The sequence below is a fragment of the Protopterus annectens genome, chromosome 2.part1 (genome assembly GCF_019279795.1).
Source record: "Protopterus annectens isolate FY-2018-M chromosome 2.part1, PAN1.0, whole genome shotgun sequence".
NCBI classification, from domain to species: Eukaryota; Metazoa; Chordata; order Ceratodontiformes; family Protopteridae; genus Protopterus; species Protopterus annectens.
In genome coordinates, this window is record NC_056729.1 from 1,095,262,691 (window position 1) to 1,095,280,394 (window position 17,704).

Here is a 17,704-nt window from a genome sequence, read left to right on the forward strand (position 1 = left end):
AGACTGCTCTGTTTGTCAGTGTAATTGTGATGGTGTCAGTTATGCCTTGTTATGTAACAGATACATCCCATTGTGTCACCAGAGGTCTTTACCCCTTAGGAATTGTGTACAGAGTGTAGATAGAGGCTGCTGGACTATACATCTGCATTGCTTACTGTTGATTGTTTGGTATCCTGTGGCCCAGTCTGTCTTTACAATTGTACTACTTGAAGGCCTTGGCCTGGATAGCAACATATGTAAACCTTTCCAGACTACTGTATTAGTATAACTGCTTCACAGTTGCATTACTCTGTTTATATAGATGTTGGTGTCAAAACAGCTATATGACATGGCATATACAACTGTAATAGTACACAAATAAAGCTTTCCCATGTATGCAAACCTGTGTGTGGTGTTATATCCTTTGATCTCTCTGTGGGTATCTGTTGCAGCAACGATTGTCATTTGTATGGGTGGCTCATACAGTGTCCATTTGGTAAGGTGGTAACTGTAGGCATAGTGGCTGTTCCGTATTGTGTGCATCTTCTACGTATGTATCTTCCTATACATATCTCTGTGTGTGTATGTGTAGTTACATATATATATATATATATATATATATATATATATATATATATATATATATATATATGTATATCTGTATCTGCATATATGTGTCTGTGTATATGTATCCTAGGGATGCTGATTGCTTCCACATTGTACATTCCCTATGGTAGCCAGACTGTACTGCATGATATGTTACTGATACCAGCCTGACATCATACAGGTGGGATGGAGTACCGTTAACATCTTGTGCCCATGTCGTGTCATGTCCTGGTTATGGGATCTGCAACAGTTGGTAGTGTATTGCAGGGCAGATGTGTTTGGCTGTGTGGGGGGGATACCTATTCGTACAAGTCGTATGTTATTTGGGCCCCCTCAACCCCATTAACAATGCATGTGGACATACATGTTTTTGTTATGTTCCCATTTTTATCTACAGATGTATGTCTGTATATACCGATATAGATATATATATCTGCTTATATATATATATATATATATATATATATATATATATATATATATATATATATATATTACTGTATATATATATATAGGCATATAGATATAGACCTATATCTATAGATGTATGTATATGTATTTATGTATGTGTGTATATATATATATATATATATATATATATATATATATATATATATGTGTGTGTGTGTGTGTGTGTGTGTGTGTTTATATTTCTATATACATATATCTATATCTACATATATAGATATGTATATATCTATTTAGATATTAATATATGTATACACATACACACATACATCTACATGTTTAAATACATTTCCTGTACTGTTGAATGACTGTGCTGGATGATATGTTTGTGAGAACATCAAGGTTATGTATGTCTCACATGGCTTAGTGGTAAATCACATTGTCTGTGATGTACAGGGGCCTGGGTTTGAGCCTTCCAGAGGCTGTTTATTTTGTTGCTGTGTGGAACAAGGGCTGTTGGATACAGAGTGATTAAGGCACTTTTAAGCAGTTGTAAGCGGGTTTGTACAGGTTTGCGCAGAGGTAAGCACTGCTAACTTCCGGTTACAGTTTCTTATACTCAGTTAACTTCTAAATTGCTTAACCTGTGTAGGCATTGTTTACCCCCTGTGCAAACAGGCTTAAACCCGCTTACTGCTGCTTAAAAGTGCTTACTCCTGATTACCCCTGCGCTAATTTCTTTAAAAGAAAAAAAAAGGGTTGATAGGAAAGTGGTGAAAAAGGGGCACAAAGAGAGAAAGACAGTAGGGAAAATAGCTAGGGATGTGCAGGGGGGTGTAGGGAAGGTCCATAGCTGTCCATTACTTCTATAGCAACAGCTGTGCATATACACTGAATTTGGAGGTAGAGTTGGACACTCAAACCCCTGAAAGAGGGGTGAGGACATTAATATGTTGTGATGCCAATTAGACCAGATTACATGTGTCCAGTTGACATGTGTGTGAAATGGACAGCTTTGTAGGGGTGATTTTTTTTTTGGACCAGATTACCCTTCTTTTTTCAGGTGAGAGTGAGATGTTGGGGAGGGATACTAGGTATATTTGGAGAGGTAGGTTTGGTAGGTTAACAGAAAAGAACAAACAAGACACATACAGGGGTGGTATATGACACATGTGGGGGGTAAACACCTTGATGGGGAGGGGAGTTAGGAAATTGGAAGTCCATGAGCCCCCTAGTGGAAACAGTGGGACTGAGATCCCCACCCATGGGTAGTCACCACTGTACCTTCACAGCCCTGAAGGTGGCTGTGCTGGGGGCTGAGTCAGAGAGCCAGGCCAACCCTCTAGTCACGACACATGGCCCTCAAGCTGGCATAGAAGATCTCCAAACTGCTGATTGATCTCTCTATGCACCACGACCCGGACCTGGTGACAGGTGACAGCTTCCTGTCCATGCCTGCTCTCAGGGGTGAGCCCCATCCCCTGAGGTGGTTCCAACCGAAGGTGGTGCAGGACCAACGGACAAGGAGGTCCCGGGCTGGGCCCCAGATGTGCTGGTGCCCAGTGCCATGGACAGCTGAGGTGGGACAAGTGAGTCTGCTGGGACCCACATTCCCATACGTGCTATGGTGTTTATGGTGTATCAGCGTATGCGGGTTAGTAATTGTAAACACATTCTAGGATTAGGTATAACAGCATGCATAGTTATTCCTATTAACCCAGACACCAGATACAAAACAGTTGGATAGCAAATGGAACGCATGCATATATGGGACCACAGTGGTAATAACAACAGCATGCAGGTACATTGATGGCATCATGCCACCAATGTTGGAGTATTTCAACATAGCACATGTATGGAAACAGATTTAAATAATTATCAACCAATAAGACATATGTCTCAACAGAACAGTGAAGTAATCACATACCAGTTAATGTGGGTATTTAGTTTATTGTTGGAGATATGGTGGGAGGAGAGAAAGATGTCAATTAACAACTAGTATATTCCTGTAGTTCACATTACTTTCCTAGTCAGTGCAGTTATCTGTACCTTACAAGTACTACTACACTACTCTATTGCCTTAGTTTGGCAGTGATATGGCTGTTGTAATCTTTATACATGAACTGTTTTTACCTGCAGTATACACCTCTTACCTGGTATACCTGTGGAGGAAATGTTTGTTAACACTAATTGTTTCTACACATACTCCCAGATTCCTGGTTGATGTTGTGCACATACTTGTCCATCTCTTTCTGCACAGACTCTGGTCATGTCTTGACCACATGCAGATGAACCAGGACATATCTATACTATTGCCCTCTTCAACCTTTAGTGACTTACAACACTCTTATACAGGCTTTCCTACTCTGTTATATTATGTAGCACAGAGTGGGGGATGGTGATCAGTGATACCTTATTATTCAGAGCAACTGCAACACTCACAATTCCATACAATACCAGAGTAAACAGTACCAGCACAGGGTATCAAGCTTTTCATTTCTCGGCACAGTGTTTGTATCCAATGTACCTTTGTGAGCAATGTTTGTTAGCACTACCTGAATGTTGCCACACAAAGTACCATATTACACATTAGTATTATGCAGATACATCTCACTCTGCTACTATACACACTCTGGTCACAGCTTGACAACATGGGGTTGTAGATAGGATATACTTGGCTTATTACTCTCATAACAGTTTCGGGAGTTACTAGAGTGACAGGTTTGTTCTCATAGATGTGTGACAATCAGTTGTATTCCCTGTTTGCTGCCTAAACATCTGGGATCATCCCACTGACTTCCCAGGGGGACATGGTGACAGGCAGCAGATTTAGGCTCATATACTGGACATTCTGGTCTTATCTGTACAGTTGTGGGGTATGATTCTGTATGCAGCCTACTTTCACTCCCAGGATTCAGACCATGGCTCTGTCTGCTAAAACTAAAACACTGTCCATCACAGTTGTGTGTGCTATATAGATATTGCTGTATATCTCCTATCTGCTTTCTGTCCTATAATTCCCCTGTGGTTTTACATTCTGACCTTGTATTACAACTCTCTTATACAAGATTTCCCAGACAGTTACATTTTGTAGGACAGTGTGGGTGACAGTGATGAGTAATAGCGTATTATTCAGAGCAACTGCATCAGTCACAATGCCATACAATTCCAAAGTAAACAGTACCAGTACAGGGTATCACTCTTTTATTTCTGGGCACAGTGTTCATATCTGACAGACCTGTGGGAGCAATGTTTGTTAGCACTACCTGAATGTCCACACACAGTACCAGATTCCACATTACTATTGTACACATACATGTCACTCTGTTACTGTAGACACTCTAGCCACAGCTTGACAACATGGGAGTGTAAATGGGGCATATGTGGCTTATTACTCTCATAAGATTTGGGCAGTTGCGAGTGTGCCAGCTTTGTTCTCATAGATGTGTGCCTATCAGCTTTATTTCCTGTTTGCTCACTATACATCTGGGATCATCCCACTGATTTCTCAGGGGGACAGGGTTACAGGCAGCAGATATGGGCCACTTTACTGGACATTCTGTACATATCTGTACAGTTGTGGGGTATGATTCTGTATGCAGACTACTACCACTGTTAGGATTCGAACCATGGCTGTGTGTGCAACCAATACAACAGTTCACATCTCAGTTGCATGTGCTATTTGGATTTTGTTGTCTGATTTTCACTGTTTTCTGTCTATGTGTCTCTCAGCTGTACTAAATGACCTCTGGGGATTACACCAGTCATATACAGACATTCCTACACATTTTATTTATGTTGCACAATGTGGGTAGCAGTGCTTAATACAACAGAACTATTAAGTGATCGCAAATCTACATTACCATATGATACCAGAGTATACACATGCAGTCCAGCAGTTAGACCTTTACTGTCAGGCTATTATGCTTTTATTTACATACAAACTATATGAGACTCTTCCTGACATATTCCCTGGTATATGCTGCACTCGCCTTAAACAATACAGGTTTTATACTCTCAATTACCTTACTAATGCTTTTAGATTTATTTTCTATGACAGTACATGCAAGTGTATTACTGACCCGCCTTGCATTGCAACCTCGCTAGGTAACAGCCATGGGCTTCCTGGTTCATGGCCCACTCACTTGCCGCTGTGCAGGACATAAGAGGAATATATAACCATACCTATCCATAATATACATGAGCTGGCAATTATTGCACATGTAGTGGAGTGATACTTACACACAGCTGGGACAGCCCCTGCTGTCCTAGCCTCTTGGATCCACTGTTCCAAGAGGTCCCCCTTATGCCGCTTCAGGTGGGCATAGCAATGCCTGACCTGCTCATCATTTTGGGGTATGCCAGTGGCACTGGTGAGGTCATGGGTGAGATGGTCCCAGGCTTCTGCCTTATATTGGGAGCCCTGGTACTGGCCCTGCAGCAGTCTCTGCTCATGGTCTTTGACAAGGAGTCCTGCCATGACTCTGGACTCCTGGATGCCCTAGCGCTGCACCCGGAAGTACACTCCCTCTCCCCTTTCTGCCCTAGTGCCAGCAAGGGGAAGCTACAACCAGTTATGAGATGTATTCTCACCTGTTGGGTTTAAGTAGGGCCAAATTCCTGCACTTTGCCATGATTGGCCGATTTTGAAAAGGCTAAGCTATGGGCAAACCTGCTTACCTAAGGTTGGCATTGTTTAAAGGGGTATACCACTGGGAACATTGAGTTAGCTTGCCTAAACATTGCTTACACCTCCTAAGCTGGCCTGTGCAATGCTTAGCATTGCTTAAATTTGTCTTTGCATTATATTTGCTTTTTTGGCATTGATGTATTATTTATTACATCTTATATATATGTCTGGTATCCATGATTCATGTGTACGTAACAAACCAGAACAAACTGTAGAACTGTAAAACTGTACACAAACAAGAGACCACAACTCCAAATCAAGTGCAAAGTTTATTGGTTTAGCACTTTCTTCTTGTGATAGAGACTTCCTCTGAACAAACATACAAGGTTAAACCAGCCTTTAAATACCTATTAATCAAGTACTTAATTGCATAGTAAATCACATGACAAAACTAAAGAAATGCTAAAACTTCTTAATAAGTAATTATTTTTATTACCTTCATATTTTTTACATATTTTATATAATACATTTTAATGTTTATACTTTGAATTTGTACATTAGTTTTTTTGATTAGTATTAACACTTGTTTTAGCATTTCTTTAGTATTGTCATGTGATTTACTATGCAATTAAGTACTTGATTAACAGGTATTGAAGGGCTGGGTTAACCTTGTGTGCTTGTTCTGAGGAAGTTTCTAGCACGAGAAGAAAGCGCTAAACCAATAAACTTTGCACCTGATTTGGAGTTGTGGTCTGTTGTTGGTGTACAGATTCATGTGTGCGTACACTGTATGGGGTCTTTGTGTTTAGTAGGGGACTTCAACACTCTATTACATTTACACCTCACATCTGGGTGTACTTCAGTACTCCAGTTCACATATTTCTGTTATGTAGTGGGTTATAGAACTTTTGACTGTATACTGATTCCTTTCACATGTTCAGTTTGATTTTACTATAGTGAGGATTTGTTTGGTGATACCTCATTCTTATGTACTACTGTGATGGCTTGGTGCTTAACTACTGTGACTATAGTGTATAGGGTCCTGGGTTCAAGGCCTGCAAGGCTGTTTATTTTGTTGCTGGGCAGAACAAGGGCTATTAGATACAGAGTGATTAAGACACTTTTAAGTAGTTGCAAGCGGGTTTGTGCAGGTTTGCGTGAGGGTAAGCAATGCTAACCTCTGCGTAAATATGGTTACAGAGAGTTAGCTTTAATATTGCTTAACCTGTGTGCGCATTGCTTACCCCCATGCAAACAGGCTTAAACATGCTTACTAGTGCTTACATATGTTTACTACTGCTTAATAGTGCTTACACTTGCTTACAAGTGCTTACTCCCGCTTACAACTGCACTGTTTTAGACAGTAATGTCTAATGGTTCTTGGGAAGGTGGGGGATTTGGAAGCTGTATGGTGTTATCATTTATTACACATTTTACCTTCCATTTGTATCCACGATTCCTATGTACATATACTGTATGGGACACATGTGATTATTTGTGGACTTTGCAGAATTATGATACTGACATCTCACTTCTGCATTTAATGCAATACTCCAGTTCACAAATATATGTTATTTAGTAGGTTATGCAACTAAAATATTGGTCATAACGTGATTTGACATGGAAAATGGAATGGGCTACAATGGGACTCGAACCAGGAATGTCTGCTCATAAGGCGAATGCTCTGTCCACTACACTATTGCTACACTGCTTCATTTGCATATAACTTCATTGTTATCCTCTGCAGCCATTTAATCTGCATTAACTGTAGCTAAGTGATGGGCAAACCCGAGCACCTACGGGTAAGCTTTAATCGGATTCATAAAAAGAAAAATGGTATGTTTATTTTCTTTGTATTTACTATTGCTGTTGTACATGTGAGGGGATGTTGATGGGGGTATGTGGACACCTATGAGAGGTCTCACTCATTCTTTTGGCGTTTCTGCTGTTCTTCATTGTGGGGGCATGTATATTCTGAAAGTTCTGCTCTCAGGCATGCCCCCTGCACTCTTATACGCTCCGTGTAGGATTTGGAGCTCAGGCAGAGTGCCTTCATTAATATGCATGGCTCGCTGCCATCCTGCTCTTAAATGGCCACTTCCATGCAGGACTAAGCTAGTCCTGCACAGAAGATTAGTAAATCCAGGGGTAAGCCTTTATGAATAAGTCTGAGAATAAATATTTCTGTTATAATTATTTTTCCTGAGTATTTTTAGAATTACTGCAGAGCTCTGAGAAAGTGCTGATTTAACTTAGCCATTCAGGCTCCGCCCCTTGGTATTTGCATTTGTTAAATGGTGTAATGCATTAATTAGCACAGACCTTTTTCTTTTTTTTTTTCAAAATGTTTTATTCACTTTATAACACGTAACTTAACAGTATAGTTACAAGAAAAAAACAAACTATATACAATGTCCATAACAACTAAAAAAGCAATATACATAGGAGAACACAATATTTCTGTAATAGATTAGACAATTTTTGTCCAAGCAATTAAATGATGAGTTGTATTGTTAGTCCTTGCATTTATAGAGGCAATCTCATTCTCACAAATGTATTTCTCAAAATGAATAAACTCAATTTTAAAGACAGGAGTAGATTTGGATTTCCAATTTTTAGTAATAATTTTCCTTTGTATTAAAAGGATAGACCATTTAAAAATGTTTGATTTTTAGGAATGACTTCAGGGACAGGAACATTGAAAAGTATAAGGGAGTCAGAAGTTAAACAGTTATCATTCCATAGAGCTTTACAAAGATATTTAAAGTCTAACCAAAATGGGGAAATTATTTTGCAAATAACAACTATATGTATCCAGTCAGCATCAGGGTGTCCACATCTCCAGGATTTCATTTCATCTTTCTTGTACATTATTGGTAGTCTATGTAGGGTGAAAAAAACATCTATGTAAAAATTTCCGTGTGTATACATGCCAGAATATGGAAGATATAGATTCCTTCACTGACTGTAAACAACATTTATTTTATCTTTTTTTGAGAATACTTGACTATTAACTTGAATAATTCCAAAAATAATATCTGTTTTGCTAAAGTAATTTCTGAGAATGTTATAAATAACAGGTATGTATGAAGTGTTCTTGGGTGAGCTATTAATAATTCTTAAGATAAAATCCAAGATTTTTAAGTTACTCTTATTGTATGCCTCTAATGAGGGTATGAGCTTAGTATGTATAAAATCCTTACAAGTTTGGATATCCAGCCAATTGCAATTTTGCAAACTATGTCTTCTGATCAAATAGTCTGCAAAATGTATTTTATTAGCTGAGAGAAATTGATTCCAATATAATAGGTTACCCTTCTTAAATTCAAACATTTTCTGAGTATCAAACGATATCAAACATTCATTTGTGTAAGCAATAGGAAACATAATTATTAATAAATTTTAATTAATTGATTAGAAAACATAAGCTTTTTAAACAACAGCAATATTTGGTTTATAAGAGGTGTGAGAACAAGATATGACCTTTCACCTTGAATGTATATTTTTAAAATCCATATAAAGCTGTTTGTATGTATCTGAGTATATGGGTCAAGCAATGTCCTATTACTATTAAGAAGTAAGGTTTCATGTATTGATTTCCAATATGATGTATAAGAAGTATTATTCTAAAGCAATGCTATCCCCCAGATTCAGCAAGCCCTGCATGGCGTGCAGGACTAGTGCAGGAGCTCCAGCAGGCAATATGTCTGCCGTGCAATCCAGGAATAGGCTGTAGGGACGTGCACGAGCGCTTCGGCACTTGTCCTGCATGGACTCATCTCCTGTATGCAAATTACCCCATTTGCAGGTGAAATCCATGCAAATGAGATGAATTTGCAATCCAGGAAGCTGGAAGCTGGCCATGCAGGACTAGTGTAATCTGCAGAAATGTACTCAGTCAGTAACCGAGTAAATTTCTGCAAACTACGAAACAGAGTCATGACAGCTCCAAATAAAGGGTGGATATTATGTAGGAAACATGCCAATGGCAAAATATATGGCCACTGGCATGGAAAACATTTGCAAAAATTAAAAAAAAAAAAAAAAAATCAATAACCCTAGAATAAGCATTCTAACCAGAATCAATATTTTGCCATTATACTCAAAGGCAGGCAGAAGACAACATGGCCAGTGAATAGTGGTTGCTGAGGGGGGAGGCCCAGTGTGCGACCTGTAACTATGCATCTGTAACTAAGTCATGCAGACTAGTGCATGCAATCCTCATCAAATGAGGGAATTGATACTGAATCCCAGATTTCCCCTGCATGCCAGTCAGCACTCAACAGTGTAAGGGCAGGAATAGCTTGGTGCAAGCCAAGGAGTTTGTGACATCAAAGGGGGGGTGTCAGGAATACTGTAAATGGATTGGAGCCCTGTGGCTCGGGTTTCCCTTAGCTTAGCAGAGCTAAGCAAGGGAGTGTGTCTGAGGCTACCTAGCACTCTTTACATTGCCTAAGCGAGTGTGCGTGCCATGCACCGGGTTTTAAAGGTGAAAAAAGTAAACCAGGAAATAGCAGCTCTGTGCATATTTGAGCACTGTGTTTGCACGGCGTGCCCCTGGGCTTAAACAGGAAGGCAATGGGAAGAGAAAACAGCAGTAGGAATGTGATCAGGGAGAACTAGCATAGCTGGCTGGTGAAATGTATCAGAATCAGCCAATTACACAGGCAGCAGACCAACCCAGCCCAGAACACTACTATAAATTATGCAAACACCTTTCCCCTCTGGCTTTTACCACATACTCTACACCACCGGTGTATACAAGCAGGGGAATTTTAACAAACATTCACAACAAAATGATAGGGGATGCAATAGCTATCATACATCAACATGTGGAAGAGGCTGATAGTGGTGAGGATGAGAATGCTGTCGACCAACTCACAGTGAGGAGACGGAAAAGAGTGTACAGACCCAGGCTACCCTACCAGGGTCTACATGAGCTGGAGATAGTGGAGTGCTATAGGGTGGACAGGGACCTCCTACAGCAAATTGTTGAGCTGTGCCGGCCACGCCTCACACACAGAACTAACAGAGGGGAACCCATCCCAGTGGATACCAAGGTATGTGTAGGCCTAAGAATGCTAGCTACAGGTACCTTCCAAAGGCCAACTGGGGATACCATGGGAATCTCACAGGCATCAGCATCCAGGGTACTCCACCAGTTCCTGGATGCCATGTCAGCACATGCCGGTGAGCACATATATTTCCACAACACCCATGAAGCGATGGCCAGCAATATGCATCTCTTCCACCAAATAGCAGAATACCCTGAGGTAGTAGTTGCGATAGACTGCATGCACATATGCATCAGAGCACCACCTGGTGAGTGGGGTAGGGTCTACACCAACCACAAGGGCTTCCCCTTCATCAACTGCCAGGTCATGCATGATGCCCAGGGCATTATAATGAATGTGTGTGCTGGCTGCCCTGGAAGCTATCACGAGTCCTACATCTGGCATCTCATGCAGCTGTACCAGAGATTTGCCAGTGGGGACATCCCTTATGGTCACTTAGTGGGGGATGCTTGTTATGCACTGGAGCCATGGCTGATGACACCCATCAGAAATTCATACCCACCCAAACAAGAACTCCATAATAAGGCACAGGCACAGACCAGGGTTGTAATAGAGAGTGTGTTTGGGATGCTCAAGTAGCAGTTCTGGTGCCTGAACACATCCTGTGGAGCCTTGCAGTACCCCCCAGCTACATGTACTCAAATTGTCATCGTATGTGTCATGCTACACAATATGATCCTATGAAAACAGCTGTAGCAGAAAGAGCATGGGGCAGGGCCACACAGCCCCCCCACTATTGCCAAGGCCTGCACAGGCACAGAGTGACTCAGAGGAGGAACAACCTGAGCCTGACCCAGTAGGCAGAATGAGGCATGCCCAGTATGCCCTGGCCTTGGCAAAGAGGCAACCCATAGCACATACACTGACACAGGAGGGACCCTAGGAATGACACCACTCCCTGACTCACACATACAGTAAAAGGGATGCCAAACATGACACTACCTGTGCTCAACCATGTATAGGGAGTGTACTATGTGCATCCAACATAGGCAGCTCTCCAGCACCATCCTCAATACTGGTACACCCACAAGGTAAGTCTCTCTCTTTACCAATTGCCGAATGGAGTAGTATGTGTTGTTACCTGTATCTATGGTATGGATGTGAGCATGCAAGGGAATAGGGTGGCTGAATGGGATGCCAGCAGATAGTAGACACCTATAGTGGCAGCATGAGATCTGTAACAAATACTGGTGTCACCATAGTAGCCAGTACTACACATGGTGTCAAAACCCACTGCAGGAAATGTGCTGGGCCACATGTCTGTCCATATGACACACACATGCCAGTCAGGGAGGTTCACATACCCAACAACAGTCTCAGCCAGCAGGACAGGGGTAGACCCAACAACGGCTGTGCTAAGGCCTCTGAATAATGCCTATGGGTAACCTCTCCCCCCAGGCCTATACAGAAAGACTACATTAGGTCAGGCAGTGGGATGTTAGTTCTGAAGGGCTGGAAGTCAGAAACTGATATCTAGGTCAATCAAACATAAGACCTGTAGTACACTGATATGCATCTAGTCAGCATGATAGGTTAGAATACAGAATGAAATGGAGTACCTGACATACCAGTACAGTCATAGCAAATGTGTACAAGTGTCAGGTGTGCCCCCCCCAATCCTATGTAGAAATGTAGAAACAGTCAGGTGTGCCCCCCAATCCTGTGTAAAAATGTAGAAACAGTCAGGTATGCCCCCCAATCCTGTATAGAAATGTAGAAAGAGACAGGTGTGCCCCCTGCTCCTATGTAGAAATGCAGAAACAGTCAGGTGTGCCCACCCCCATCCTATGTAGACATTTAGAAACAGTCAGGTGTGCCCCCAATCCTGTTTAGAAATGTAACAGTCTGGTGTGCCCCCCAATCCAATGTACACACATTGTAACAGTCAGGTGTGCCCCCCCAATCTTATGTAGACATGTAGTAACAGTCAGGCGTGCCCCCCCCTCCAATCCGATGTAGACATGTAGTATCATGCATGTGTAGGTATAATACCAGTGCAGCACAGATGACCTGAGGTGGCCATGGTAGCAGGATAGATTGTAGCATTTGTACAATACGCAGGTATGCATCTGTTAGGTTGGTCTGTGTTTCATATTGTGTGAGAGTGGTCAGTATGTATGCATGTTGAGATTTGACCTGATGGCCACTGCCCACCACTGTCGATGACAGGGCTTAGTCCTCACAACTGCAGTGCCAAAGACAATTCACCCCAGTATAACATGTGCTAGCAGTAAGCCATTGTAAATGTATGGTGGTAATATGTGTCACCATCTGAAAGTTCGACATGGCATAACTTTTGGGCTAGATATACAAGCAGTGCACAGGGAAAAGTATCCCAGACATACAGTATATAATGTGTAACCATGAAATGGACACACCCTTGGAATTGTACATACAGGTATGCATCACATTATCTGGCCTTGTAGTAAGGAATACTGATGTCGTCTGGGCGAACACTTGCAGATCACAAAGGTGATAGGACTGATGTATTGGGAAATGGCCAATGTCCCTGCACATGCCAGCATAACTGGAATGCCCCATGCATATCTGTGAGTCAGATGCAAGTAGTGTCCATAGCACACATGCATCCATCTCACCCAAACACCACCCACAGGTACCTCTCTGGTCATATCCCTGCTGTTGGGAATGGGCACAATATGAGCCCCACCTGTGTACAGCAATAGCAAAAGAATGCAGCATGCAGTGCAGGTGTCCCAAGCAGGTGTGTCCCTAGCTGTAGGTAGCACCCTGCCAGCATCCACACAACCTGTTCAATACTGATACAAAGTATTGGCATGAACACCTAGCACACCTACCCTGTCACCCCAGGGGAATATACTCTGTGGCAGTCAGGGACTGTAGGACTGACAGAATTCAATGGCCTGCTACAGCTGGCCTGCATCACCACCAAATGGCCTACAGGCCTCTGCCAAAGGCCTGCATCTCACCCGTACTGCCAATGTATGTTATGTCATGGACATCCAAATAACAACATACACTCCACATAAGCCATATGCAAGGCCAAGTGGACATACCACAGTAACATGCCAACCATGTCCCACTGCATGAACTGTGGACCAACACCAAAACACAGAGGTGATGAGGTGATAACTATAGGGAAAGTATCAGAGAAAGTATGCATAATCAGACTTCAGACCAGTGACAAGTGGAGTACCACAGGGTTCAGTCCTGGGTCCTCTCCTGTTTGGTATCTACTTCTCTGAAGTACAGGATAACACAGAAGGTCTTTGGCTAACTAAATTCGCAGATGACTGCAAACTAGGAGCCATAATCGAAACTCCTAACAATGTGGACATCCTACAAAAGGGCCTCACTGAGACAGATGCCTGGTGTCAAAGACATGGTCTCAAGCGCAATGCCAAAAAGGGCATTGTCATCCCCTTTGGTAAAAACTCTGTACCCATGAACTACAACATAGGCGGTAGTCTACTTAACACCGGAAGTGTGGTAAGAGACCTTGGGACACAGGTGGACAGTAGTCTCTCCTTTGCTAATCACATCGCCACAGTGGTCAGGAAATCCTTCTAAGTGGCACACCTCATCACAAAAGGTTTCTCATCCAGAAAAAAAGAGGTAATTGTTCCCCTCTACTCATCACACATTAGACCCATTATAGAGTACAACGTCCCTTTTGGTATGTACCTCACAAGACATCTACAACAACTGGAAAGGCCGCAAAAATACCTCACAAAGAGGATTACTGGCCTCAAACAGATGCCTTACGCAGACTGTCTCAAAAAACTCCAGCTTTACTCCGTCACATATCGCCTACTCAGAGGCGATCTCTGCATAACATACAAAGCTATGTCAAACCCAGAACTGTTGGACATGCTCCACTTAAAGAAATCCCAATCCCTCCGAGCTACATGCTCTAGGGACCTAAACCTTGTCACCACAATAAACAGAACATGCTGGAGGGATAGATTCCTGTCCCAGAGACTTCTCATACCCTGGAACAGACTACCTATCTATGTCAAACAGAGCTCCTCATTAGCGCTCTTCAAGAAAAATGTTGATGATTGGATGGGTAATAGGAAATTCACCCTGGGATCACTTCTGTGGTTCTGCTTGACAGGGCACAGGAAAATAATTTTCTTGGGTGGCGAAAGCCAGAATACCTTTTTGGCTAGGCTTGTATAGGCCCTAGGGCCAATAGCCTAGTACCTACCTATGAACCTATAATGTATGGAAGAAGATAGAATAATACGGGGGGTGGGAGCATGGGCAGCATGGAATGTGCAAGGTCTGACACACAGCCATGTGTACATACTATCCCTGGCTGCAAACATAAATATGTGTAGCTACAAACCTGCCCATACACCACAATAGGGGTAATGTCCTAACTTACAACCCCTGCCTCTGGGTAACCTGTGTGAATCTGTGCAGCTGTGAGGTATTTCCACAGCAAGATAAGGCCATACTGTCATGTTGATGGATGTACAAGTATGGGATCCCCTGCCAGCACTGTACTAAGGTGCTGAACTGGATACACAGACCCAGCAGGAAATGTCTGCAGCTCCCCCTCCAGAATGGCATAACTTTCCATTAATATGTGGGCATTTGACCACAATACTGGACACAGCTGCATTCATCCTGTGTTCCCCATTACATCACTGTGAGCAAAAATGCCCACCTGACAGTACTTGAGGACATAAAACATCACAGTGTATAACAGTACATGTCTGAATATCTCTGCTAACACCAGTACCATGTATCAGAAGCAGCACAGACACAATCACCTACAGTACACACTATCCCTTGCACAGTTTGACCCCATATTGCCAAATGATCTACAGATATCCTGCAGAAATAGTTTGCTACCTGTAGGTGTAGAACACAAAGGTCTGCACTGGAGTACAAACTACCTGGAATGGATCCACACATTCAATACAGAAGGGCATACTGGGCATGCTCACACACTTAGAGAAATGAAAGCAATGTCAGACAACAACATACTGAAAGGTCATACTGGGCATTCTCACACAATTAAATGAAGCCCATGTCTGCCAACAACAGTGGACCATACATATCTGATAGTTACAGATGTTAGTGCATACACTCCTCAGTATGCATCAGTCATACGTTGCACACAAATTGGATAGGAATACACACATATATCCAAGGACAACACACTATAATATGCCAAAAGTACACATACATAGATGTATGGAAGAGAATAACAGTGGGAAAGAGCCTTCCATCATGAGGTCTGTCCCACCCAGCACACAGCCAAATGGCTACAACCACATGATGTGTAACTGTCACTCACTGTAGAAATTAGCCACTGGTATCCCTCAGCATTACAGACTCTGTGGTGCAACTGCTAGCTGTGCAATATGACTGTACAAGGCAGCAGTCATCTAGCAGTTGTATACACATACCTGCAGAATATAAACCTGCTTGTGTCTGAGTGTGATATGTCTACCTCTAGATGAATGGGTTATGGCCCATGCACACACACTGCCCTCCCCATAGCCCTACTATGACAAGCTTGCTGATGTCTTTCACTTTGGAATACACCTTTGGGAAAGTGGTAGCCCAGAAATCTCTGTGGTGTGTCCTGTAACTGTATAATGCTGTATTGTGATAAACTAGGTAAGTAGGAGTTCTAATCCCAGACATGGTAATTCTGTGTTTGTGTGTCTATGTCTGTGTAGGGAGCAATGCATTTTTAGGCAAGCCACACTCACTACAATTCAAATGCCCTACTTTGGCAAGGCTGCTAATGTCATTCACTTTGAAATACACCTTTGGGAAAGGAGTATCCCCGTAATCTCTGTGGAGCGTCCTATAACTGTGTAATGCTGTAGTGTGATAAACTAGCTAGGTGGGAGTTCAAATTCCAGACATGGCAACTGTGTGTGTGTCTCTGTCTGTGTAGGGAGCAATGCTTTTTAGGGTAGTCACACTCATTACAATTCAAATGCTCTACTTTGGCAAGGCTGCTGATGTCATTCACTTTGAAATACCTTTGGGAAAGGAGTAGGCCAGTTATATACATGGTGCTTCCTATAACAGCGTAATGCTGTAGTGTGATATAGTACTTTGGTGGGGGTTCTATTCCCACATATGGCAAGTGTAGATGTTTGTGTGTGTGTTTCTTTGTCTGTGTAGGGTGCAATGCTTTTGGGGCCATTCACAGTCACTACAACCTCAATTAACCTTCTTTGGCAAGCCTGCTGATATAATTCCCAGTGAAATAAACCTTTGGGTAAGGGGTACTCCAGTAATCTCTGTGGCGCGTCCTATAACTGTGTAATGCTGTAGTGTGATAAACTAGTTAGGTAGGAGTTCTAATCCCAGACATTTCAAGTGTGTCTGTGTTTGTTATTCGTATCCTGTGTGGAGGTGGCTGTGAGTGTGTACAACTGGACTCACTGTGGAGCAGGTTTTGCAAATTTCTTATATGGTCGCCCTATTATATGTCACAATGTCCGCCTTACAAGGATAACAGATGTGAAAAAGGTGAGAGGCTGGTGTGCCAATCCATACCCCTACATGTGACATCAAGGCCTGGTGAACAAAGTTAGCAACCCTTGTATTACCCAGAGAACACTCTCAACCCATGTCTCATACACAAACACACTTGCCTAGGCAACAACCACTATGCTGGTAGTACCCTGCATATTGCCCACAGATAGTAACCATGGTGTGATTGCAGTGGACTACAGAGGACATGGCACCCTGTCCATCAGTACAACAGGCACATACATGCAGACAGTGTGCCTTCCCTATGTTCCCCACTGGACACCTGCAACACCTGTGGTGCCATCAAGTATGACCCAAAAAGGACATACCATGCCTTAAACACAAGCCCTGTATGGACAGATGCTACTGACACCAAGGAATACCTGTATCATGCTATCAATGTAGGTGCAGGGTCAACCTGCTGTCCATTACTAGTTCCCACCACATGAGGCCAGGACTGGCACATCTGCTGATGACAATCCATGTATACAACATGGGCCAGACACCCCAGGTATAG